Raw genomic sequence first — 6,000 nt, forward strand, 5'->3', positions numbered from 1 at the left:
TGATTTTGGTAGTCCATCAAGGGATGTATCTAGGTGACTTCATCTAGAAACACCAAGGAATATTCAAACTTTGTGGCCAGGATCTCTTGAGTCTTACCCTCACAAGGGAAGCTCCATCTCATCTCCACAAGAATAGATTTGAAAAGGGATTCTAAAATACTTCTAAGGTCTTGTGAGTAGCAGTGCCTATGCAAGACATCCTAGACCAAAGTAGACTAGTATCATACTTGGTCCAAAGAGAGCAATGAACTAGGGGGAGCTAGGCACATTGAACCCTCTACTCGTAGGATAACGCATCACTCTCCTTCCTTTAAAAAACATTAAGATATGTTTTAGGAGGATGCTCTAAGACAATTAGATGTTCCACTCTTTGTAAAACTTCCTAGTCTAACATCCTCATCCAAAACCGCTTGATTAACTTAGGCCACCCTACCATAGCTTGTTTTACTAGAGGAAGCTTTTATCTTTAAGGATTTGTGTATAGGTGAGACATGTAGCATTTGTAGCACCTTTGTTCTGCCATGTTACCTTTGATTATTCTCATGCCATGAATTCAATGGAATGAAATTGAAATCCTTCTTAGAAGTTTGAACTTGAAAGTGACTTATCAATATTGAAGGCACACTTCCTTACTAGTGGAATCTTTCCTTCATTTAAGCAATCTATGTAAAAGTGAGATACATGACATTTGTGGCATCATTGTTCTAGCACATTGTCTTGGCTTTGCTCATGCTTTTCAAGACATTGAGATATTATGTGCCCAAGTTAACAGTGTGAGTTTTTCCATGAGACTCTAAATGGGACTAAGGATAGGAGACTAACACATGGATAAGGAACCACAAGTGATGAAGGATAGGTTTTGTACTTTTGACATTCTTTCGTTGGGGAAAATTTCCATGGTTCCTTCTTGGGGCTTCAATGTCTTAAGACCAAGTATGGGATAGCATGAAGGGCCATATAACTTACTTATAAGATCAATTTGGATTGAAATATTATGGATGACTAGATATGAGCCTTTCTTGGACACTGGATATGACCAAGATACATGGTTTTAAAGCTATTTCCAATGGTGTGTGGTGAATGGCATGAGAAGTGGCTTGATGTGGGCCCACCCATGTCCAAGATGATGCATTATCATATGTAGTATGTCCACTTTGATGAATGCATGATGAGGTGAATTTGACGCATTGACATGGACAACAACATCATAGGTCATGTCATTGTCACATCTTTCAATGGAAATAGAAGAAAAATCATGAAAACTATCAACGTTATGTGGAGGGTATGGAAAGCAACATAGCAATTAGCAACTTTATTGCCATAAAGGCCACCATGAAGGGTATTCTTCCATGAAGGCCACCATGAAGGGTGTCATGACTAAAAACAACCCACTAAGTTTTAAATATCGGAAAGACTTTGGAGAAGGAGGAGAAATAAAGTGAGGGAAGGAGCTAATCTTCTTCTTTCTTTCCCATACTCTATTGCATGTTCATTGGGAGGTGGAAGGTGATGAGTAGAGGGCTTCTCAGACTAACTATGTTGAAAAAGGTAATGCTTTGGTACTTCCTTATTCAAGGAGGGAGAGAGGAGATATAGATTGAAGAGGTGGAGCTTCAATAGAGTTGCTATTGCAAGAAGCTAAGAATACCTTTTGAGTTACGATTGGAGGCTTAGTGGCATGATGTTTCTGAGGCCATCTATGCTAACATGAAATGCTCATTGATTCCAAAAGTTTGTGTATTTGTGAGAGAAACCCATGGAGTATGAGTCCATGCAATTAAAAGTTTCTTTAAGTGAGACCTCCCCAAGCGTGATCAAAGAAATTTTACCAACCCACCTTTCTTGGAGTTGAAGAGGATTGTGATGTTGATACTCTTGGTTTTGAGCTTTTTGAAGATATACTAGGGTTTTCAAAAGAAAATGCAAAAATGAAGATAACTAAATAAGGAGTGAATAAATGAATGGAAAGAATTGGAATAATGAATGAATGTATATAGAATCCTCAAGGACATATCTATAAAAATTGATGACTCTCGTGGGAGTGGCTTGAAGGGGAATATCAATGTGTTTCATGCACTAAACTTGGATCCCAAATGTAGCAAACACCAAAGTAGAGGATAACAAAGAAAAGTGTTGAAAATTTAAAAAGGACCCAATGGAAATGCAAACGTAGATTCCATTGATATTGAAAACTACTATAGATGATGAACAAAAGCAAAGGAGTCCATATAGGGACAAAAATTTAGTAGTCCACTAGGTCATAATGATCAAGATAGCATTCACAAACACTTGAAAAGTAGTTGTAGTGGTCAAATAGAGGATAGGGTGATGGTGATAATAGTTGAAACCAAATGCAAGTCTCAAAAACCTTTTCATGATCACAATAGTAGCTAAAGGTGATGAAGAATGAATGGGCTGAAGCAAGAGGAGTTGTTGGTAGTCACACAATGATGAACTATGGATAGAATAGGATAACTGCCAAAACAAGGCATGCAAGAAACTAGCACATTCTGTATTTATAAAAAGAAACCCAAAAAAAAGGAGACTTTGCTTATGGGACACTAAAGCACAATGAGTGCATTTGAGTTTTGGTGACATTTAATAAGCTAATGAATATTTAATGTGTCATGTACATTTTAAACTTAATATCCTTCCATGCCCAAGACTATAACCAAAAGAGAAATGCAAGCATAGTTCACCCTATGTGTACATTGAGACATCCCACCCCAAAGTAGCTAGGGGATCAATCAATGTTGGTTGCTAGATAAGCTATTGAGACTATAGAGATGATGTTTATCTTATCTTGAGAGTTCAAAGGGCAACCCTAATGAGGCCAACGCATGCTAATCATCAACTAGCTAGTGGCCTATCAAAACTTACAAAGGTAATGTTTTCACAAATTTGAATTTTTTCTTGTTTGGATGTAACAATTCCCATGGGGGAAAAGGTGGATAGTTGGCTCACTAATCACAAAATAGAGGGCATGTACAAATTCACCCATGAGGGTGTTGATGTTGAAGGAATGCTGAAGAAGGATATAGAGGTATGGTGATGATAAAAAGATATGCTTGGATTTGGTGTGAACAAGGTGCTCAATGGTTTTGTATAGAATGTGATGCATAGATGAATGCCATGTGGTGAGAATACACATGCAACAAGTTGCAACTTTGATGGTGTCCTTCGTGGGGAAATTGCTCACTTTCCCAAGCATCCATTTACAAAGATGATAATCATGCAATGAAAAGGGTCAATACAAAAATGGAGGGAGGCCAATGTCAAAGACAATGACAAAACCTATAAATACTAATGAGGGGTAGAAACCCCCTCTTAACCATTTGCCAAGATGATAATCATGCAATGCAAAGGGTTAGTACAACAATGGAGGGAGGCCAATGTCAAACCTATAAATACTAATGAGGGGTAGAAACCCCCTCTTAACCATTTGCCAAGATGATAATCATGCACAAAGGGTTAGTAAAACAATGGAGGGAGGCCAATGTCAAAGACAATGACAAAACCTATAAATACAAATGAGGGGTAGAAACCCCCTCTTAACCATTTGCCAAGATGATAATCATGCAATGCAAAGGGAGGGAGGCCAATGTCAAAGACAATGAAAAAAATTCTAAATACTAATGAGGGGTAGAAACCCCCTCTTAACCATGGATATCAATGTTGAAGGTAGAGGAAGAGGATCTAATGTCGAACTTTGTGTGGTGTCAAGTGAAATTTTGAAGACGATAGTCCAATGGACTAACTCCATTTTGATTTGGCCTTCCTAAACTAATTGGATATTTTGGGAGAGGGCTACACATCATGGAAAGAGAGATTGGATTAGTCATCTTGATCTATCATTAGCAATCATAATTTTTCTTATTGATCTACTTGATTGAAAATAAAAATAGGAACAAAATGGCTAAGAGAATGTAGTACACATCCTTTCTCTTAACAATAAAATCAAATTTGTAGGGTCTTTAACCTCCAAAACTAGTATCAAATAAGAACAACCTTATTCATTCAAAGGTTTCATGTACTATCTCTCAGATGAAAATTCATAATTTAACTTCCTCTAACTATAGTATATGTCTCTTCCTCCTATGCCTATTGACATTTTCCACTTGATGTATGCATGATATTTGTGTTTATGTTCATAAATCGAGGCCTCGTCTAAAGATAAATAAAAACACACTACTACTAAAATTTCATCTTTATTCAAAAAATGGTAGATAGATATTAGCCTTGGACCTGGATGATGGAAGACATAATTATGCCTATTCTTGTAGAATCTAAAAAATATCAATTGTAGTACATTTGAAGTAGTATTAGAGTTTATGCTCGTGAGCACCTTTGAAATATTGCAAAAGAACATTTCATAAGTGCATACTTTCTAATAGATTTGCTTTGGAAGGTGACTTCTAGGTTTGAATATTTTGGTTATAGAAGAATTTTGGATTATAGGGCATCTAAAGGGATGTCCTTGAGTTATTAGTGCTCCAAGAGCTATTTAGCTTAGGTCTTATATGGTTGTGAGGGTAGGATCCCTTCCTTTGGGTAGTTACGAGCTCTAGATCTCTGTCAATTGCATGAAGGCTTATGTCACTACTAAAATGAGTTGTTGGTCACTTGACTTGTTGAAAGAGGGTTGAGGGATGCTTGTCTAAGACATTATAGGTTTTGAAATACCATAGTAGTGAATAGACCTTTGGTTAAGCATGCATATCAAAAGCTCAATAGACATTAGTTATAGGTCACATTAATTTTAAGTTGGTCTCAATATGAGAAAAACAAGTCCTCAAGAAAAAAACAACTATTCTAGGAGTGTTTTACTTCACTAAAAATTAAATTAGATTTTTTCAAGTCTAGAAAAACCATATCATTAGACAAAGATAATCCAATGGTGCGTATTCCATTTGTTTGTTATGAAGATATTTCATTCTTTTTAATCCATGTTAAGAATCAAGGAAGTCTTTAAGAAAATTAAAGGGTAAACCATGATTTTAGCTAGTGTCAATACCCTTTCGATAATCACATGGACATATGTGTAAAAGATGTTTCTTTTTGTGTGGTTTAATATGAAATCTAAGAAATCTAACAACAATTCAAGGTGCCTTTAGAGGACTCCCATTATTAAATAATTTTGTTGCATAAGTGAGGTCTAATGATCACTAAAGAAAAATCCCAATGATTAAGTATTTGTTAATAACACAAATTTATTTCTTTGATCAGCTATAGTTTTCGGTTTCATTATAGAATTTTCTATCATCCTTAGTTTTAAAGTTGGATATGTTTATCATAGTTTCGAGATTGGTTTTTGTATTTTTGATTTAGGATTCAAGAACAAAAGTTGATGGCGAGAAAGAGTGCTTTGTGATCAAAAGATCAAGTGAAGGAAAGGTTGTATATTTGGGCCTTAAGTCATCAATGAGACCATGTCTAACCACTTCATGGGACTTCTTATAGATAAATCTATGTGTGTCTCATACTAGAAAGACGAGTCAAAAACATCATGATGCTCTTTTCTTAATACTGCAATAGAACTTTCAAATTCAAGATTGTTAGATTTTCCTAAGCTTCTAAAAATCTCTTACACTATCAAAGGTCTAGCAGTCAAGAAAAGGAAATTTGCAATTAGATGCTCCCTTTTGGAACTTCTAAAGGGTTTCTTATTTGGCCAAGTGAACTAGTGTGTTACTCAATAAAGAGAAACTTCTTATATTAAATTGAGTTTTCAAGCTCCTACATTTCATATTCGGGGTCTAAGCATTAAATATTTCATTGTGTGCAACTTGAAGAATGACTCTAGTAAATGTGGGATGTGAGTTCAAATTTCATTTAGAAGATCATTCATTTGCAATTGGTTCATAGGCGGTGATACATGTTTGAAACTGACCATGCTTAAAGGCCAATCATATTGTTCATGTGAAACATATATTTCTTCATAGTGTCAGCTCTAATGGTGCGGACATTTGTGAGTGTACAATGTAACAAGTGTATGTCTAT

The 6,000-nt window shown here is 35.8% G+C and overlaps 1 protein-coding gene across 1 annotated transcript in view; it reads left to right on the top strand.

The window, feature by feature from the left end:
- LOC148040932 (uncharacterized) overlaps nucleotides 1-5,415 on the top strand; it is a 69,328-nt gene extending 63,913 nt beyond the window's left edge. The window contains exon 4 of the transcript XR_015690329.1: nucleotides 5,329-5,415. The gene's annotated coding sequence lies outside the window, so the exon portion shown is untranslated. The remainder of the gene's footprint in view (nucleotides 1-5,328) is intronic.
- Nucleotides 5,416-6,000: the final 585 nt, after the last annotated feature.

The sequence above is a fragment of the Lygodium microphyllum genome, chromosome 1 (assembly GCF_053477565.2).
Source record: "Lygodium microphyllum isolate KBCC chromosome 1, Lygodium_microphyllum_v1.1.10, whole genome shotgun sequence".
In the NCBI taxonomy this organism is placed as follows: Eukaryota; Viridiplantae; Streptophyta; class Polypodiopsida; order Schizaeales; family Lygodiaceae; genus Lygodium; species Lygodium microphyllum.